At 37.5% G+C, this 22,267-nt stretch overlaps 1 pseudogene; it reads right to left on the bottom strand.

Moving 5' to 3' along the window:
- Window positions 1-3,388: 3,388 nt before the first annotated feature.
- On the bottom strand, window positions 3,389-3,825 carry LOC130856063 (golgin subfamily A member 7-like; annotated as a pseudogene).
- Window positions 3,826-22,267: the final 18,442 nt, after the last annotated feature.

The following is a 22,267-nucleotide window of genomic DNA, read 5'->3' as shown; positions in this document are numbered from 1 at the left end:
CATGGAACTCACATAACCAGATACACACATGGAGTGGACAGTACCAACAGCACAACCTCCAAAAAAACCAAATGTAGGTCCAATATTGTTCGTAGAATGTAGTTCCTTTAGGAATGTTTATTTTCAGTTTGTATTTTTAACATTTGTCATGAGATGAAATTGTATGAGAAATTTTACTTATTAAGAATGAAAAGGAAAGTAAAAACACAAGAGAGCACGTGGCCCTTGCTAGGCACTAAAATCATACGCAAAATCTTTGTATTTTTAATTTACGAATTTCTATGTTTTTCCCCTATTTTTCCTGTAGGAACTACATTGAGGCAGATCTCCCCTCTACAGTAATACCAAATGAAAAAGATCACTCACTGAAAAAGCAGAATCGTGACGGTCCTCCTCACTCCTCGCCTTAAAACCATGTTAACAACGCATTTCACGCACCCTTTTTATACATGGGGGTAGGCAGCTTTCTAAGATGATTCTCCATGACCCACACCTCTGTCAAATTACCTCCATCTCTGGTATGAGAGAAACCTGTGATATGATAGGTATCACTCCTGTGATGAGGTTACTTGGTACAGCTGACTTTAAGAAAGCATGCGTCTCTTCAGTGGGCCTTATCCAATCACATGAGCCCTTTAAATCTGCATGGAGACATCAAGTCAGAGATTCGAAGCATGAGAAGGAAATTCTCTGTCACTAGCTTTGAAGATGGAGGGGACCACCTAATAGGGGATGCAGATTGCCTCTGAAAGCTGAGAGCAGCCAGAAAGGAAAGAAAAATCTCAGCCAGAAAGTAAACTCTGCCACAATCACATGAGCTTGCTTGGAAGAGGACCCTGAGTTCAGATGGTAATGCAGCCCCGCTGACACCTTGATTTTAGCTTTGTGAGACCCTAAGCAGAGAAAACAGCCTCATCAGCCCAGTCTTCTCACCTACAGAACTGTGAGCTAATAAACAGGTGTTTTAAGGCACTGCGGGCTTGAAAACCAGCCCCTGTACCGGGAGGGCAAGGAGAAACTGAAGAAAGAGGCAGGTCACTCCAGATTGGCAGGCTGCAGGTTTATAAGCAAAGAAACTTACATGGAAGGCTGCCTCGGGTGGCCGCAAGATAAGTAAATCTCCACACCTGCCTGCCAGAATCTTAAAAATTTATACCGAGGCCTTCATGGGTTCAGCCACGTTAAGATGGTCTCAGCAACACTTGGCTCTCTCAAGGCTACATCCCTGGAACAGTTCCTAGTGTGGGAATGGTGGGTGGAGCATACACTCCAAGGGCAGGGGAAGGGACGAGGCACCGCTGATTGCCCGGGTCCAGCTTGTGGTCACCCGGGGTCACGTCTTCTTGATGACCTCCTCCAACAGGCACTAAGTTTGTGGGACTCATTACACGGCCACATGGGACCAATATCATGCATTCCATGGACATACCATTAGGCAAACTCGAGCACCTTCAAAAAGGGCACTACTCCTCCACCTGTCCAAGATGATCTGAACCCTGCCTATCTCCTGGTTTGGTCTCTGTGAACAAAAGCCCCCTAGTGTCCACTAAGAGGAAAACAAACTCGCTCAGTGGAAACCAAGAATTGAAGCTATAATACATTTGAAAACTACAATACGAAAGAGACATTCTCTTTCTCTATTTCTCATTGCGGTTTTTGAGCCTCTGAACTGTGAGTGAACTATATTTCACACTTTGCTTATATAAACATTCTCATTTAACTGTCACAACTCCATGAAGTACTTATATTCTCATTTCAAAGATGAGAAAATAGAGTCCTAGAAATTTAACTTTATCTCTAACATATTTCATGTTTTCTTAATCTTATATATCTCCTCTATTTTATATCCAAATTGTCTATCTTCATTTTTCATATAACACCTTTGAAAAAGCCACATCCCAGACGTCCTCACCACCAAACCAGTTAATGAATTTTGAGACCTCTCATTCTTAGTTCTTGACTCAATTCTTTTTTGTTTTTTTGCTTTTTTAAGAAAAGTTTTACTAATGTGTTAATATTTCAGCAAAGTTATTGCAACAGGTTTAAAAGGCAGACAGACACATTATTATAGGCTATAAAGTAATGTTTTATACAATTAAAATATTACATAGACCTATGGGATTTACTGAATAACTAACAGACCCATAAAAGAAATTAAATCTGAAAGGTTAAATCCAGTATTAGCACCTACAATATCTCTGAAAGTAAAACTTTTAACTGTTTCATTTCTCTCCTAATATATGTCTTAACTTTCTCCCAAATACAGTGCTCTCAAACCCCAAAGATGAAGGACATGAGAAGTCCCAATACTAAGAACACACAGCCAGAAGAAGAATAGTGACTCAGACTTGAGGGTATTAGCTGGAAATCACTTAACTTACTGAACATGAACTGATCCTAATATTTCTGTGCACTGAATACTGTATGTGAGGGAAGTCTCTGAATAGTAAGGTTTGCCAGCAGGGATAGTTAAAAATTAGCAATATATAGTATTATTCCTATCATTTTTTTTTCTCTTAAGTTATATTTATAACAAAACCATAATTAAAATATTTGTTACACTTGCTCATGACACATTCAGGGACATGGCAGGAATATCTGTGTTGCGTGGTTTGGCACCCACTTTATTGTGCTTACTTATTTTTATAAGAGACAAGCAACACATACCACAACTTCCCAATGTCCAAGGTAATGCGGTAATAACAGGATCCTCAAAAAAGAAAAGAAAACAGAAGAAAAAAAAACCTGGAAATTGCATTAAATACTGCTTTAATTGGGAATTGCTATAACAAAACAAGGCACATACATTATTTTTCCAATGAGCTTCAGGATGAGAAACTGAACAGTAGAACTAGATCTTCAAGCTTTGAGTCACGGCGAAACTGGTAGTTTTCTGAAATCTGGGCGATGCGTTAGCAAAACCACAGACACAGCCCACCTTCACCAAAATCCTGGAGAAAAGCGTTTTATGAATTGGGGGGAGTAAGACTGAACACTGGCTAGGGTACGACTTGTTGAAGCCCGAGGAATGACGAGAACCACTGGTACTGATGGCAGGTAAGAAATAAACTGTGTTGGGCTGAGCAACTGCATATGTTATTAATGGCTTTGACTAAAAACACTGAAATGCTTCATTGTGTTTTCTCAGAAACTAATCAAAAGATTACAGAGTCTTACACAATTTGGAGACACAAAGTGGATGCTGAGTAACTAGAGGTCACTCCAGGGGTGGAATTTTAGAAAGTCAGTCCTTGGAGTGAATGGCACGGTGGTTCTGGCAGCAAGATATGAAGGAATGATGCTCTGGAGAGGAGGTAGGGGACACTCTGCGGTTGTCCGGCGGACAGATGAGGGGCCCAGGTGGAAGTGGAATCTTTAATTCTATGGTTTATCTTCCACTGCTCATGCCTCTGTCTTCACAAATGGTAATTTCAATAACTCGCAGTCCTCTCTCAATGGGGTCCGTCAGGAGGAGGCCTTGGGGAGCAAAGATCTTCTCATTCTGCTCTTGAATGTATTTGGAGACTTTCTTCAGAACCTTCTCAGAGTGGGTCTCCATGCACAAGTAGATGGTGTACGCTGTTAGACAAGCCAGGCAGCCTTTACGATAGGACTGGCCCCCAAGCTTCTCTGCTTCGGCATAAAGGTTATTTAGAATTCTGTTTCCTCCAGCTGCTGCCTATCAATCCTCCGGTTCTCGAGCTCCGCGGGGTACTTGGTCTGGAGCTGGCAGCAGATGCCACTGCTGTAGTCTTGCTGAATGAAGACCTTCCCGGACACCGGCACCTGCTGTGGCCTCATGGTGAGGACAGGATGGGCCGCGCCGCCGCCTCTGCTCTCTAGCTGCTGTCACACCACCTATGCCATCATTTACATCCTGCGTGACTCAATTCTTTGAAATTACCTATTTGAATATATTGTCCCTTGCGTTTGCTGCTAGGTCACTTTTTTTTAACACACTAAAGGTGTCAGTAGGCTAAACCTTCCTAAAGTGGTGATTTTTCAGCCCCAGTTGCACATGAGAATCACTCAGGAGCATCAAAACATCTGCTACCTGTGTCCCAGTACCAGAGAGAATGATTTAACTGGCCTGAAGTGGGGCCTGAGCTTGAAAATTTGTAAATCTCCCCTAGAGATTCTAAGATGGAGTCAAGGTCTAGATCCCTGATGTAGACCTCATACTTTGCTCATACTTTGGAAGGAATTTACAGGGAATATTATCTGGACTGAAAGCAATGGGGAAAGGGAAACACTAACACAAACCATGGGGTCCTGCTTTTGCCCCCAGATATCTACCTGGGCAGCTGAGGCCATTCTGCCTCACTGAAAAGAAAGGTCTGCCAAATGTGCTAAACGTTTCACAGCTATGTTGATACAAATAGTCCTGTGGGCCTTTCCACAACAGGAGTGTAATTTTAAAAGATTTACACTGCTGCTTTATTTAATGTTTCTATTTGAACCTATTTAAAAGAAGTATCTTCATCTTCTAAAATCACTGTATTCTTCTTATACCTCTTCTTCCATTCAGCTTAATATATAATGTTATCTTTTTGTTTTATGCTTCAATTTAATTGCTTGCAACTTCTTTTGTCTTTTTTTATTTGTATCCTACTTAAAGTGTTTACTTTGTGATAATTTGAGCTAGTTTCTTAATTCTTTGTGTTTTAAGGGGAACATCATCATAAACAAAAATAGAAATGTATAAAATAGAAAGCATATTTGCATGTATAATACCAACCCCAAAGGTAACTCTCTCTTACAGTCCACAATTCATTCATGCCTAACTTTTTAAATGTATTTTTTCCTTGAATACATTAAATCACTCTGGCCTGTAGGCTTTCTTAGATATTATCTCCTCAGCCTTAAATAGTTTTCCCTGGTTAATTCTTCCTTCCCTTTCTGGCTTCAGTTAAACATCATTTTTTTCTCAGGAATGTCTTCCCAGATGAAGTATATCTTTCCAGACTTTGAATGCATATAAATGTATTTATAAATGGGATCACTCCATTTATATTGTGTTTATTTTCATGCAAAAGAATGTTATGAAATTTTCGAAGTCAGTATATGTAGATCTAACTCATTCTTTACCTTCCTAGAATTTCACTTTTTTGTTTTTTTATATTCTATCCTATTTACTAATTATCTTTACACAGTTTTTACCAGTGGAACTTATGGTGCAATCAAGATCCTTGTACATACATATTAGGTCACCTGTACATTTATTTGCTTAGATTCCTTCAGGTCGGATCACTGAGTCAAAAAATTTCTCATTTAAATTTAATTTTAATTTTGACATGTTTTGCCAGATTTTTCTCCATAAGTTTTCTTTCCAATGTATACTTCCATCAATACTCTTAATTCTTTTAAATTTTTACATTTTTAATTTTATTTGTCAAATGTTAACTTGTCACTTTGTTATTATAAAAAGCCATTTATATTTACCTTAATCAGTACATGCATCAACTGCTATGAATCATTTAGTAATGACGAAAGTGATTCATTTCACAAAACTGTGAGAACTGAAGAGTGCAAAACAAGTCTCCAGGTCAAAATTTTAAACCTTAGCTCATCTATCGAATTCATAAAAGATAACTGAATGGTAATAACAGCTTTCCTAAACTTTCACATTGCTTAACCCAAACCTAATCCAATAAAAATCTCACAGGATTTAAAATTAATTTTCATGTGCAGGAGACAGTTTCAGAAGTATATGTAAAAACTAGAAATAAGATGGCAGACCCAATATCATTTTTCTGCTTCTGAGGTTACAGTGTAGGTGAATGTTACATTTTAGGCTCTTATGTAAGATGTCAATTGTATTTATACATATGTTGAAGTTATGAATAGCATACCATTCCACACATTTCCAAAGCTTTGAAAGTCCACAGAAGTATGCATAAAATTTTAATACAATTATTTAAAGAGCAGGAACTAAAGAATTAATAGGAGTAACAACAACAACAGCAGCAGCAGCAGCAAGTACAACAACAAACCTGAGCCTTCGCTTTAGAGAATGGAGACTCTCTGACAAAATATTGTTTTAACCTTGCTTCTTACTAATAGCAAATTTACAGAAAAAAAAATCAAGAATAACTACATAAAATTTCCAGTTTTAATGTATAATAGACTATCCTAACACTTAATGTTGTGAATAGAAAATATATCCTCAACTATTTACGCTAATTTGGTTAAGAATACAAAGTAGCGAATGATGTTTAGGTCGCAGAAAATACCATGAATATCTGCTAATTAGACAAGAAGTAAGTGACTAGTGGGAAAATTGGGAATATTAGAATATCCTTCATAGTGCAGTCACCATTCACTGCAGAAGTTAAGAAGAAAAGTGATCTGGAGAACATCAACAGATGTAGTAATGCTCATGATACCAGATATGGTCAGAGACAAGAAAAAGAAGCTATGGGGGGTGTGTGTGTGTGTGTGTCCCAATCTCACATACACACACACACATGCCTGTTCATAGTCTTACAGATTTGTAGGGTTGGAAGGACATTGTAGCCCATTTGGTTCAAGATCACTAATAAGCCCTCATCAGAGTTCCATCTAACACATCTGACTCAAAGCCATCTGGCCAAGTCATGTCCGTTTCTATTGATAGGAGTTCATGGGCTCACCAGGCAGACCGTTCATTCCACAGGCCACGGTAACGTCAGGGAGCCTTTCAGCTCTTCACTGGACATTTCAATAAAAAAGTCCCACAGGCCTTTCCAAATCAATCTGTCCAAGTTCAAAGTCATTTTATTCCCTGCTGCAAAACTGTTTCTTTTCTAAAATTGTTCCCTGTCACAGTTAACAGCCCTACTACTGCACGAAGCCAGAGCTCATGTCATCTCTCGGACCCACTCCCTTCCCCACTCCCATGGTCTGGCACACAGCAGACACTGAGTAACAGCATGTAAAGGAAAAAGAAAAAAGAAGGAATGGAGGAAAGGAAGAGGGAAAGATTAAGGGAGGGACAGAAAAGAGAAGAATGAGAAGGAGGGTGTTTCTTTCAATTTGGAAATACATTGAGGCCCAAGGGCATTGTTTCTATTGCATTTCCACATTGATAACCCTTGGTCGGGCACTTCTATTTTTAATTGAATTATTGCAATAGCCTACTCACTCATCTCCTGCCACCTGTCCATAATTCTCTCATCTCTAAAAACTGTTCCATCAGAACAGTAATGGTTACTTCTGGTTTAGAATATACTTAATGGATACCACTATTTAAAAATCATGTTCAAATTCCTTGGCTTAATTTGGGCCCTTAAGTCCAATCCTTAGTATGCTTTTATATTTTCATCTTCAGCAGCCACAAACCCAACCCCCTTCTTACTCCCATCTACACCAAGGTCATATAAAGGCACAAGTGAAATGGAATCAGCATCTCTGCTACTCTTCATGCAGTGTTCACAAAGTGAAATAGCATAACTTGATTCCTTGTCATCTAAACCCTATACAGTTAATCTCTTCTGAATAGTCAACCTAAAAGTTACCTCTATAAATCCTTCAACACCTTCAGAATTAAGAAACCCCACCCTCTTTGTGTGTCTACAAAATTTGGTTAAGTCTATCGCAGTATTCATTTTAGTCTGAAAGGGATAAATACAACAATAATAAAAGCACGTAATTTTATAGTCCAGGAATCCCTAGGCTGTCAGCTCCTCTGAAGGTTGACCAGGCTCTGCCATTTGCGCATCTTCGCATCTCCAGCACACAAGTCAGAGCCAACAATAGCTCTGCAAGTGTCAGCCTACTTGGTGGACAACAACCTGGAGCTTTTTTTCCAGAAAAAAGGAAATGAGGTCACATGACACTTACATGTTTGATAGATCTATCCTAAAGAAAATGCTTCTGTTCATCAAAAGGGTTATCGAAAGGTTTATACCCTGCAGTGCTCCAGTGCTCCTCACATTCGTAATCAGCACCCCAGACCACTCTGATACTGACCAACTTCAACAAATATGAACCAAGTAAGGCATACTGATCTGGACGCCCTAAAACAAGCATCCCCTCCCTACCATCTGTTCCCCCTGTCTACTTGGTCTAGCTCTCACATTTGTTCTCCCTCTCCCTCCCCCTCCTCCTCCTCCCCCTGCTTCCCCTCCCCACCCCCTCCTTCTCCTTCTCCTCCTCCTCCTCTCTCTCTCTCTCTTTCCCTCTCTCTCTCTCTCTCTCTCCCTCTCTCTCTCTCTCTCTCTCCCTCTCTCTCTCTCACACACACACACACCCCTCAAGACAGTTATGGTGTTTTGGACTTAACCCTCTCCATTTGATTCAGGCCTCTCTCAACACCCACTGCTCTCTTTTTACTAATCAATTTCAACAAGAAGGTGTGGACAATATTTCCTGTGATTTTAGTCCTTCTGCCAATGCATGAAGCACCAGCAAAGTCGTATAAGAGGTATATATTATGAACTAAAACTCCACAGGCTGCATAGGAGTATACTTGTCCTCCCTCTCCTGAGGACATTAAACTCAATTTCCATATTTGATGGAGCCACAGTGACTGGGACCAAAGAGTGGCCAACAGGAAGGTCTGCCTTTACCTATGCTAAGCCTGAACTCAGCATCGTGGGAGATGCAGAAGTACATGCTCCCCCCCACCCCATGAAAACTTCGTGTTTTTCTGGTCAGAAAGGCTCTCTAAAGGATCAGGACTATTCTGGTCTAGGTATAACTCCCACTACTAGATGACACCCTTCCTTTAGCACTGGTTAAGCTATATACTTAAATTAAAACACTTGCATACATATCAGACTCATATAATAAAGGGTTCTCCACCATTAAAGTCTCTCCCCTGTTCACTTGGCATCCACTACATGTATGAAGAGAGATACGAAGGGAGGGAAGGATAAGCAGACAAAAAAGATAGCTTAAAGAAGCACAGAACACCCCACTTTATCCCAGCATCTCTCTTTCATTACATTCTTCTTGGCTTCCAATTCAGCATTATGAAAGTCCACTGAAGGGTCAGGCGTTCTACAGAGAATAAGCATCCCCTAAGCAACACTTAAATAATTAAACAGAACCAACTTGATCATTCAAAAGCCTTTCCTTCCCAAAGATGACATTCACTTTAGTATTAAAATCTCATTCAGAAGTTAACTCTGCTGCTCAGACTACAGAATGCCTTCTGTTTTGTAATTCTAACACGGCATTACTCTTGGGCATTAGTGACACGGTGTAAAATGCTGGCATTTACAGAGTACTTAGCAATGATGCCAGTAAATCAAGAAGACGTTTCAGTAATGCTTAGGTTTTTAAACTTCTACCTCACTCACCCTCTGTTCCCGCCATTAGTGATATATAATTGAAATCTTAATTCTCACTGACTTAGGCAGAGTCAAGCCACTTCAGGGAACAATAATGCTATCTGACACACATGACCTTTTTGATTAAAATAACTTGTCACTTTTAGAAAATGCCCCTTCCATATCTCATTAACAGCTTCACAGCCTCCAATCTTCAAAAAAAAAAAATACATGTATTTCAGGAGATGACTAGAAAATCTGCTCTACTCTTGCAGGTGTTACTAGAATAACAAAGTATTCATTATTATAAATGTTATTAGCAAAAAGGATTCTGGCTTCTATTAATGAAACATATAAAAAACTTAAGAACAAATAACAAAGCATCTGCAAGGATACAGTCTATAGGAACATCAAATTCAAAAATATTCCCAATTTATTAACAGCTCTGCGAATATGCAAATATTCACAAAGCTGATTAGACCAGTCACCATCTAACACCTGTATCATAATGTTGACTAATGAACAATTCTGTAGATAGATGCAAGAGATAACTGGATGACATTTAATTTAGAGAGAGAGAAAAAAAAATGTAAACACAAACAAGAGCTTATTCCTCTGCTCGGGTTTCATTGCCTTGTCCCCATTACCCAATTCTAACCAGGATGAGCTCAAATGGATTTGAAGGAGATGCAGAGAATTAAAACCTCATTCTATAAATCATCTCTTTGAATTAACTGATCTTTCCAAAAGGTATGGGGCACTGAGGACCATAACTTGAATCGGGGAACAGAAGAAGAACAAAACAACACAGTACAATGGGATTTTTTTTTTTTAACAATATCTGTATTTGGTCCTAGTCAGGTAAGCAGACCTTCTTGAACCGAAACCAATAAGATACCTAAAGAGATTAAGTCTTTGGAATGTTGGATGACAAACTACTGCATTTACAGAGGATTTGGTCTCTGAAATCATTTAGTGTCTAAGGGAACTAAAGATTTTCAAATACTTGAGAATACCAGTGAAGCCCAAGAAGTCTTAAAGCCTGTCTTGTAGAGCAGGAGATAATTTAAGTGAGAAATATATTGTTTGTGCACACGTGTGCACCCATACTGCCCACACACACACTGCCCTGAAAGACGAGCTCAGTCACTTGATGACAAAATGTCATCACCTTGCTAGAACTTACAAAACATACTTTAAAATTATAGTTTCCTAATGACGAGGTTTCAAATTTGTATTTAAAATAATATTTTTAAAATACATAAGCTTTTCTGAAAGTTTGCCATTGCCTGTCACAAATCGCAATTGACGCTTGATCCTTCTTTAAAAAAAAAGAAAAAAGAAATGAAGACTATGAAATAACTTCTTATATAGTAACATTGGGCAACAGTCAAAAACATGATTGCTCAGAATTTATGTTTGGAAGTGATAAATAATTATATTTGTTTCATCTGAGTATATCTTCAAAGGAGAGGGCGGGGTTCAGTCCATATTTAAATCTTTGCTAAAATGCAATGTTTTTCTGTATCTGTAGGATAAAGTCCTAATCAGTTACGTACATATGCTTTGTGATAAAGTTTAAAAAATAAAAATGTGTCATCTTTGATGAGAAAGCAGTCAGTCCATAGCTATTTAACCGTGAAGCTAACTGACCTGATAAATCTTGAACTCTTGAATTTATTGACAACAGACTCTGCCCTATAGAAGCAAGTCATTCAGTTGAGAACAAGCCTTAAAAAAAATGTATGCGTATGTAAAATATGTTTCCTACCTCATAGACAGATTCGTGCATATTTGAAATGTAGACATTAAAAACTAAACAGGAAAAAAACTCCTCATGTCACTTTTCGTTTTATTTTTAATTAAGTAGTTCAATAATGCATTCATTTGCTGGGAGACTATGATAAAGTCAAGTTACGTATTTGACACCGGGTGGTCAGGACTAACATTCACTGTTTTGATGCATGAACTTGCATGGATATAATATTAATAATTGTTACCAGGCTGCATCTATTTGCATTTTGCCCCAAAGTATGAAGTGTAATTGACAACTCTAAAGTGGTGTAAGGTCGCAAATTCCAATGCCTTTACAGACCCATAATTTAATAGGGAAATTGGTATACATAACAGTAATTCGTTTAATTTCTACTTTAACCATCACTGAAAATCAAATTATTTGGAGTCCAGCAGGCTTCTGGGACTCTTTATTAATCTGAAAATAATATGAGAAAATCGACATAGTTCAATTACAACAGAACAAGTAAGTTCAAGATCTTATTTGGTATGCATTCAGCATAAACAAACAAAAATTACTTCTACAAGTTATGCTTTTTAAATGAATGTATAGTGGAGATTTAAGTAAAAGGAAGCGTTGCTTTTTAATAATACTGAAAAACCCAATAAATATTAGTGAAAATAGCATTTCATATTTTAAATTGATACACACATTTTTGAATTTGTTTATCATGCCATTTAGTATTGCATGTTCTTCTTCAAAATACATGAGCTACTCTGCAAAAGTTCCCTACAAAATATTGTCCCTTTGTGAAATTTGAGAATTTGTTCAAATACATTCAAATGTAAATACATGTTTTTATCTAATGGGAGTTAAGATAAAAGGAAAACAAATGAATCGTGTTTGACAGAGAAATATGATACAATTTTTTTTTCTAAGCAAGGAATGTACATTCTGAATTTAGGAAAAAATATCTGCATAACCCATTATTACTCTTGCTCTGGCTACCCAAGGATGTCTGAAGTACAAACATGACCAGGATAACAGAAGAAAGACGCTCTGGTTTTCATTAAAGTAACTGCTGGAGAAAGCGCTTTGGATAAGATACATACAATTAGCAGGAAAATTCATCTTACATGTTAGCATATTTTTTCAAAATAAGATATACCTCACAACTCCACTACTGAGTTATAGCCTTCCTCTTGATAAACAGAATCCTTTGATTAAAATGTATCCCTTACATATATAGTCTTCCTAGGCTTGAGCTAGTTTTAACGCTTTTCAATTTTTAAATCACTAAAAGGTGACTGTCCTGATTTTAAGTCACCATTAATGTTCATGTTAAAACATATTTATGAAGGAAATATTAATATCGCAGGTCCATATCTATTTTTTGATTGTTCTAAACTAGAAAAAGTCAGACCAAAATGGTCCAGTGGCTAGAGAGGAGGGAGAACCACCATTGTCCTTGACACCTTCTTAACTATTCTTCTAAATCCTTAGAAACTGAGTGACACTGAATGATGGAAAGGGGGAAAATTCACAGCTTGATATACTTTATACACTTTGATTTTTAACTCATTCCTCTGGTAGAAAATTTTGCTTCCAATGCAATTGTGTAACAATGTGGTACATCCTAATTCTTCATCATTTGCAGATACTTGGTGATGATGGTTAATTTCAGGCATTAACTGGAGAGTAGCTGTGGATGAGATTAGCATTTAAATCAGTGAATTTGGGTAGTGCAGATTGTTCTCCACATGTGGGTGGGCCTCATCCAATCAGTTGAAGGTCTGAAGAGAACAAAAATAATGGCTTCTCTAGTAAGAGGGAATTCTCCAGCAAACTGCTGGTGGACTATAACTGGACCATTGGCTATCCTAGGTCTCCACCCTGCCAGCCCACGCTGCAGACTTTGAACTCACCAGTTTCCATAATCAAGTGAGCCAATCCTCATAATGAATCCCTTACTATATATATATATATATTCATGCACATACATCTTGTCTTATTGGTTCTGTTTCTCTGGAGAAACCTGACTAATAAATGGTGCATAGACCAGTAACTTTTCTAAAATTTCCTTCTATAAAATTTTTTAATTGATTATTAAGTTTTAGTGCTTCAGAATGCTCTCCTTCTACATGAGTGTATTTTATTAGTTGTGTTGTGATTCATTTACATACTTTCATATCCACATGGAAATAAGAAAATTCTGTGCTTTTTTTTCACATTCAGGTGAAAAGAGGAAAACATAAATTGAGTAGTGGATTCCCTGCGCATTTCTATTCTTTTGAAAAATGTATTATAATATTTCTTCAGGACTCAGATTATTCACCGCTTATTACTTCTTAGAAGTGTATTACTCTACTTTATTTTATCTTTTATTTAACCTTATAGAAGGAATACCTAAGGAGTAGTTCAATATTTTCTGTATTATGTACAATGGGTTGTTGGTAAGATTGGTTAATAAGTTCATTTCTGCTTCCATTTTTAAAATGTTCTTCTTCCTTCTTCTTAATAACTAAGCCTAAGCTAAAATGAGGAAATAAATGGATTTGGGTCCAGAAAATTAATTCTTTAATGATGGGTAGCTGCAGAGGTCAAGCACACTAACATTTCATTATTATAAGCATTACAAGTGCTTCATCTTCTCTTACCTTCTGCAGGACATACTCTCTGAGGATCAAGACAAAATGTTAATAAGAGGTGTGCAGGCAATAAACTTAGCCTTCTGTAAGTCCTATTAGAATTCTCTGTTAGAAAATAGAAGATAATGTCCACCATAACATCACTTCTCTTTCAAGGGTCTCCACTGATGCACTCCACCTCAACTGCATTACCTTACCTCACCTCTAAGTCAGCTGACCTTTCCCTGGCAAGAACTGATTACTCTGAAAAGCACATTCTTCAGTTCAATGGCCAACCTTCTTGCCTACACAAGCAGAAAACTCCTGAACCAATGTGCCAATATAGTAGGCTTACATTTTGACATTGGGTTTTTGTCTCCTGTTATTCACAAAATCTGATACTTATATATATGGACTACAATCTCCATGGAAAACGTCACAACCTCTATTGAAACCAATAAAAGAAGACACTTGGAAAAACTATGTTAATTTTTATTTTAACAGATATAGTCATTTCCCCTTGAACAGACATGGTTTTAATCTAAAGGAAAAAGAAACAGCAAGAACCAATAAAGCCTACTGCTATCCTTACTTCAAAGTTTCATCCAAAAAAAGACCTTATTTCTGGACTTTTTCTCATCTTTAAGAGAAAATATCCTTTGCGGAAGAATTACAGTTTCACTAATTTTGGAAGTTATAATGGCACTCAACTCAGGCAGCTGTAGAAGATCCAAACCATTTTGTGCATCTTGTAATGTTTCATGACGGACCTATTCAATTTCCTGTCTTTACGAGGATGTTCTCATTCTGATCTAATAACATTCTCTACAGATGAATGGATAGGTATCACAGATTCACTTTCATCATTTACATGAAAGCACGTTTGCCTTCACTTTTCTTTCTTTTTTCCTACAATGTAAAGTTTTGTGGTGTTTAGCCAAAATTTCAAAATTTTCCATGAAATGTTTTTCCTATCTTGATTTTTAGGATAAGCCTCCTTTCTTTAAAAAAATAGGTTTGGGGATTTCTTTTTTCTAAATAGTTTTTGTTTATTTTTAGGGCTCTGAAGCTATCACAATGTTGAGTTATAAAAGGAAAGTCCTATCCTTTAAAAATTCTTAAACATTTCTGGCTAAGAATCTAACAGAATAGCTGGACGTATAAATACAGTGAAACAACTCACAGTATTTGTGAATAAAAACTGTGAATCCGGAGTTATGAATACCTAGGAACCCAGGAAGCAAACTGTAGCTCCGCTATGGTGATAAACTTTGATTTTTACCTTGAATGTAATGTATAGAAATCTTCAACTTGAATCATCCTTTGGTAACTGGTAACTTTCTCTTCTATGGAGACAGCCAGGCCCTGCTCCAGACACAAGAAAGATGTAGGCTATACAAGGCTCAATGCTTTTCCTTCTGCCCTTTTAGTGTCTCCCTCTCTCCGGGGGTCTTCCCCTCCCAAAATTACCTTCATATCTCAAATCCTAGCCTGTCTCTCATTCTTTCAGGAATATAGTACATAACTGGCTGTCTTTAACTACCAATAATAGTCATTAGTGTTTAGGGATACATATAGTTAACTACGTTTATGCGGAGACACAACACAGTAAGTTCTGATGGTGAAGTTAGAATGCATGGTTTCCAGCAGGAATGATGTACTGGGGAGAGAATAGCCTTCTGCTCAAATTACACTACAGCACAGAGAAGAGTTTATAGATGAAGCCAGAACTCTGCTGGGCTGATTTTTTAAATGTTAGATATATAAAAGAGACAATATTTGTTTTGGTATCTAAGGGACAAAGAAAATCTGGCAGCAAATATGAAAGTTTTAAAAAATACTGATCCCTGATTTTGATAGTATTAAGTCCCTGATTTATTTGATTAATATAAATTTTATAGATACTGTGTGCTTACCATATATCAGACACTATGCTAAGCACTGTATGTATATTTGAGCATCTATGCAGACCTCACAACAACTGTATATCTATCTATGATAGGTGAAAATCTAAAGTCCTGTCATCTGCAGAGCAGGGCCTTCTATCTGGAAGGACTTCTATCTAGAAGTTAAAAAGTAAATGATATAGGCTTATAAAAATATTTGTGGGTTTTAACACTGATGGATATTTTCTGAGTAGGAACAAAGCTGTGCCAATCAATATTAACAGGTCAAGGGAGACTTACTCCCAGCTAACATTGTGCTCTTGTGTCTTACAGAGCTTTCTACAACATCCAAAGAGTCCCAAGATTCAATTACGCATGTTTTCTTTCAATCATTCAATAATATCCATATTCCAGACACTGAGCCAAGTGGCAGTATTCTCATTTATTCAGATGCTAAACCTTAGTTCCTATTGCCAATTTTCACAGTAAATTAAGACCTTTTCATTTTGCAATTAACCTTCCTCTATGCTATTTGTCACAAGAACCCCTTGAGTTCTGTGATGACCTAAAATCAGAGACAGACTAAAAATTCACATTGATCAAATCTGGATAATAATTTATATTAGTTTTCCAGACCATTCCAGAATACAATTAACTTTTAAAGCCCTTTTTTAACCTTTTAAAGGCCTTTTTAAGAACATATCAACTTGCAACCATACTAATCTATATACACAAGGGCTAAAATTTCAAGTGAAAAAGGGACATACAACCTGTCTGGATCTCATTACATTTCACTCATCCAGGAGGCAGGAGACAACTGATAAGAAAATCCTCCAAGCCCGACCAGCCAACACTGTATATTCAACGACTGCTTAGGACAGATGTGATGAGGGCAAAAAGCTTTCTGAAAGGAGATACATTCACCACACTGCTTCAGGAATATCAGCCTCGAATATTAAATCTGTAAGGATCAAACGACAGGCTTCCATCCAAACAGACACAAAGAGATTGACTGGAAAGCAGGGCATGTGTCCATCCCCACTGGACAGGAATACTTGTAAGAGAGGACTGTGTATACGACAGGAAGAATGATCTCCAGTGAAGCATACACAATCCTGCATCAAAAAACAGGGCAGCGAAAATTATTATCATTAATATATATATTGGGTGGGCCAAAAAGTGCCTTTGGTTTTTCAAGTAAAAATAAAAGACACATTTTTCATTTTCACCAAGAACTTTATTGAACAACGTATTCACCCTTTTGTTCCACTACCTTCTGCCATTTTTCAGGCAACTTCATAATTTCATCTTCCTAAAACTTTTTATCTTTTTGAGCAAAGAACTGTTCCAGGTGCCTTTTACAGTCTTCCAGGGAATTGAAGTTTTTTCCATTAGGAGAATTTTGTAAAGACCTAAATAAATGGAAATCCAAAGGTGCAATGTCTGGTGAATACAGCAGATGAATCAGAACTTCCCAGTCAAGCTGTTATCAGTTTCCACCTGGTCATCAAAGAAACTTGTGGTCTTGTGTGATCCTGATGGAAGATTATGCATTTTCTGTTGACTAATTCTGGGCATTTTTCGTCAAATGCCACTTTCAGTTGGTCTTATTTAGGGCAGTATTTGTTGGAATTAATCATTGGTTTTTCTGGAATGAGCTCATAATAGAGGACTCCCTGCCAATCCCACCATATACACATCACCGTCTTTGGATGAAGACTGGCTTTTGGTGTAGTTGGTGGTGGTTCATTTCATTTGCCCCATGATCTCTTCCGTTTCACACTGTTGTACAGTATCTACTTTTCATCACCCGTCACAACTTATTTTAAAAACGGAACATTTTCATTATGTTTCAGTAGAGAATTACATGTGGAAATACGGTCAAGAAGGTTTTTTTTCATTTAACTTACGTGGAACCCAAACATCAAAGCAATTCACACAACCAAGCTGGTGCAAATGATTTTCAGTGCTTGATTTGGATATTTTGAATACGTTGGCTACCTCCCGTGTGCTTTAACATTGATTGTTCTCATTTATTGTTTCGATTTGATTGCTATTAACTTCAACTGGTCTACCCAACTATGGAGCATCGTCCAGCGAGAAATCTCCAGCATGAAACTTCGCAAACCATTTTTGATACATTCAATCAGTCACAGCACCTTCTCCATACACTGCACAAATCTTTTTGTGAGTTTCAGTTGCGTTTTTACCTTTCTTGAAATAATAAAGTGTAATGTGCTGAAAATGTTTTTTCCTTCCATCTTCCATATTAAAATGGCTACACAGAAATTCACCAATTTTGATAAGCCTTTTTTAACTTTTTTTTCAAAATTTTATTTATTTATTTATTTTGGGGGGGTACACCAAGTTCAACCATCTGTTTTTATACACATATCCCTGTATTCCCTCCCTCCCTCGACTCCCCCCCCACCCTCCCTCGAGTCCCCGCCACCCTCCCCGCCCCAGTCCTCTAAGGCATCTTCCATCCTCGAGTTGGACTCCCTTTGTTATACAACTTTCCACTGGCTATCTATTTTACACCTGGTAGTATATATATGTCTGTGCTACTCTCTCGCTTCGTCTCAGTTTCCCCTTCACCCCCCACCCCCTCCCAAACCTCGAGTTCTCCAGTCCATTCTCCGCACCTGCATCCTTGTTCTTGTCACTGAGTTCATCAGTACCATTTTTAGATTCTGTATATGTGAGTTAGCATACAATATTTGTCCTTCTCTTTCTGACTTACTTCACTCTGTATGACAGACTGTAGGTCTATCCACCTCATCACATATAGCTGCATCTCATCCCTTTTTATAGCTGAGTAATATTCCATTCTATATATATGTCACATCTTCTTTATCCATTCGTTTGTTGATGGGCATTTAGGTTGCTTCCATGTCCTGGCTATTGTAAAGAGTGCTGCAATAAACATTATGGTACATGTTTCTTTTGGGATTATGGTTTTCTCTGGGTATATGCCCAGGAGTGGGATTACTGGATGATATGGTAGTTCTATTTGTAGTTTTTTAAGGAACCTCCAAATTGTTTTCCATAGTGGCTGTACCAACTTACATTCCCACCAACAGTGCAGGAGAGTTCCCTTTTCTCCACACCCTCTCCAACATTTGTGGTTTCCAGATTTTGTGATGATGGCCATTCTGATTGGTGTGAGGTGATACCTCATTGTGGCTTTGACTTGCATTTCTCTGATGATGAGTGATGTTGAGCATCTTTTCATGTGTTTGTTGGCCATCTGTATGTCTTCTTTGGAGAAGTGTCTATTTAGGTCTTCCGCCCATTTGTGGATTGGGTTATTTGCTTTTTTGGTATTAAGCTGCATGAGCTGCTTGTATATTTTGGAGGTTAATCCTTTGTCCATTGTTTCATAGGCAACTATTTTTTCCCATTATGAGGGTTGCCTTCGAGTCTTGTTTATGGTTTCTTTCACTGTGCAAAAGCTTTTAAGTTTCATGAGGTCCCATTTGTTTATTCTTGATTTGATTTCCATGATTCTAGGAGGTGGGTCACAAAGGATGTTGCTTTGATGTATGTCAAAGAGTGTTCTGCCTATGTTTTCCTCTAGGAGTTTTATACTGTCTGGCCTTACATGTAGGTCTTTAATCCATTTGGAGTTTATTTTTGTGTATGGTGTTAGGAAGTGTTCTAATTTCATTCTTTGACATGTTGCTGTCCAATTTTCCCAGCACCACTTATTGAAGAGGATGTCTTTTTTCCATCATATATTCTTGCCTCCTTTGTCAAAGATAAGGTGCCCATATGTGTTTGGGCTTACTACTGAGTTCTCTATTCTCCTCCAATGAGCTTCCTTTCTATTTTTGTGCCAGTACCATACTGTCTTGATCACTATGGCCTTGTAGTATAGTTTGAAGTCAGAAAGCCTGATCCCTCCAACTCCATTTTTCCTTCTCAAGATTGCTTTGGCTATTCGGGGTCTTTTGCATTTCCATACAAATTGTAAGATTTCTTGCTCTAGTTCTGTGAAAAATGTCATTGGTAATTTGATCGGGATTGCATTGAATCTGTAAATTGCTTTGGGTAGTACAGACATTTTCACGATGTCGATTCTTCCAATCCAGGAACATGGTATGTCCCTCCATCTGTTTGTGTCATCTTTGATTTCTTTCATCAATGTCTTAAAGTTTTCTGCATACAGATCTTTTGCCTCCTTAGGCAGGTTTATTCCTAGGTATTTTATTCTTTTGGTTGCAATGGTGAATGGGAGAGTTTCCTTAATTTCTCTTTCTGCTCTTCCGTTGTTCGTGTATAGGAATGCAAGAGATTTCTGTGCATTAATTTTGTATCCTGCTACTTTACTAAACTCATCAATTAGTGCTAGCAGTTTTCTGGTAGAGTCTTTTGGGTTTTCTATATATAATATCATGTCACCTGCAAAGAGTGACAATTTTACTTCTTCTTTTCCAATTTGGATTCCTTTGATTTCCTTTTCTTCTCTGATTGCTGTGGCTAAAACTTCCAAAACTATGTTGAATAATAATGGTGAGAGTGGACACCCTTGTCTTGTTCCTGTTCTTAGAGGGAATTCTTCCAGTTTTTCCCCATTGAGAATGATGTTGGCTTTTGGTTTCTCATATATGGCTTTTATTATGTTGAGGTAATTTCCTTCTATGCCCATTTTCTGGAGAGCTTTTATCATAAATGGATGTTGAACTTTGTCAAAAGCTTTTTCTGCATCTATTGAGATGATCATATGGTTTTTATCCATCAAGTTGTTGATATGATATATCACATTGATTGATTTGCATATATTGAAGAATCCTTGCATCCCAGGGATAAACCCCACTTGATCATGGTGTATGATTTTTTTAATGTGCTGTTGCAGTCTGTTAGCTAGTATTTTGTTGAGGATTTTTGCATCTATATCCATCAGTGATATTGGTCTGTAATTTTCTTTTTTTGTGACATCTTTGCCTGGTTTTGGTATCAGGGTGATGGTGGCCTCGTAGAATGAGTTTGGGAGTGTTCCGCCTTCTGCAATATTTTGGGAGAGTTTGAGAAGCATAGGTGTTAGCTCTTCTCGAAATGTTTGATAGAATTTGCCCGTGAACCCATCTGGTCCTGGGCTTTTGTGTGTTGGGAGATTTTTAATCACTGCCTCAATTTCCATACTTGTGATTGGTCTGTTCATGGTTTCTATTTCTTCCTGGTTCAGTCTTGGAAGATTGTATTTTTCTAAGAATTTATCCATTTCTTCCAGGTTATCCAGTTGATTGGCATATAGTTGCTTGTAGTAGTCTCTCATGATGTTTTGTATTTCTGAGGTGTCTGTTGTGACTTCTCCTTTTTCATTTCTAATTCTGTTGATTTGCATCTTCTCCCTTTTTTTCTTGAAGAGTCTGGCTAATGGTTTATCAATTTTGTTAATCTTCTCAAAGAACCAGCTTTTAGTTTTATTTATTTTTCTTATGGTTTCTTTCCTTTCTTTTTCATTTATTTCTGCTCTGATCTTTATGATTTCTTTCCTTCTGCTCCCTTTGGGGTTTCTTTGTTTTACTTTTTCTAATTGTTTGAGGTGTAAGATTAGGTTGTTTATTCGATAATTTTCTTGTTTCTTAAGGTAGGACTGTATTGCTATAAACTTCCCTCTTAGAACTGCTTTTGCTGCGTCCCATAGGTTTTGGGTTGTTGTGTTTTCATTGTCGTTTGTTTCTAGATATTTTTTGATTTCCCCTTTGATTTCTTTAGTGATTTCTTGGTTGTTTAAGAGTGAATTGTTTAGCCTCCATGTGTTTGTATTTTTTGCAGTTTTTTTCCTGTAATTGATATCTAGTCTCATGGCGTTGTGGTCTGAGAAGATGCTTGATATGATTTCAATTTTCTTGAATTTGCTGAGGTTTGATTTGTGACCCAAGATGTGATCTATCCTGGAAAATGTTCTGTGTGCACTTGAGAAGAAAGTGTAGTCTGTCATTTTTGGATGGAATGTCCTATAAATATCAATGAAGTCGAGATGGTCTAATGTGTCCTTTAAAGCTTGTGTGTCTTTATTGATTTTCTGTTTGGATGATCTGTCCATTGATGTAAGTGGGGTGTTCAAGTCTCCCACTATTATTGTGTTCCTGTCGATGTCCCCTTTTATAGCTGTTAGCATTTGCCTTATGTATTGAGGTGCTCCTATGTTGGGGGCATAGATATTTACCATGGTGATATGTTCTTCTTGAATGGATCCCTTGATCATGATGTAGTGTCCTTCCTTGTCTCTTGTAATAGTCTTTACTTTAAAGTCTAATTTGTCTGATATGAGTATTGCTACTCCAGCTTTCTTTTGACTTCCATTTGCATGGAATATCTTTTTCCATCCCTTTACTTTCAGTCTATATGTATCCCTTGGTCTGAAGTGGGTTTCTTGTAGGCAGCATATAGAAGGGTCTTGTTTTTGTATCCATTCAGCCAGTCTGTGTCTTTTGGTTGGAGCATTTAATCCATTGACATTTAAAGTGATTATTGACATGTGTGTTCCTATTACCATTTTCTTCATTGTTTTGGGTTTGTATTTGTAGGTGTTTTCCTTTTCTTGTGTGTCCTCCTTAGAGAAGTTCCTTTAGCACTTGTTGTAAGGCTGGTTTGGTGGGGCTGAATTCTCTTCACTTTTGCTTGTCTGGAAAGCTTTTGATTTCTCCCTCAAATCTGAATGAGATTCTTGCTGGGTAGAGTATTCTTGGCTGTAGGTTTCTCTCTTTCAGGACTTTCAGTATATCCTGCCATTCCCTTCTGGCCTGCAGAGTTTCT

The sequence above is a fragment of the Hippopotamus amphibius genome, chromosome 6 (genome assembly GCF_030028045.1).
Source record: "Hippopotamus amphibius kiboko isolate mHipAmp2 chromosome 6, mHipAmp2.hap2, whole genome shotgun sequence".
NCBI lineage: Eukaryota > Metazoa > Chordata > Mammalia > Artiodactyla > Hippopotamidae > Hippopotamus > Hippopotamus amphibius.
The sequence above is the reverse complement of the archived record's forward strand: the minus strand, read 5'-3'. Positions and strand labels throughout refer to the sequence as shown.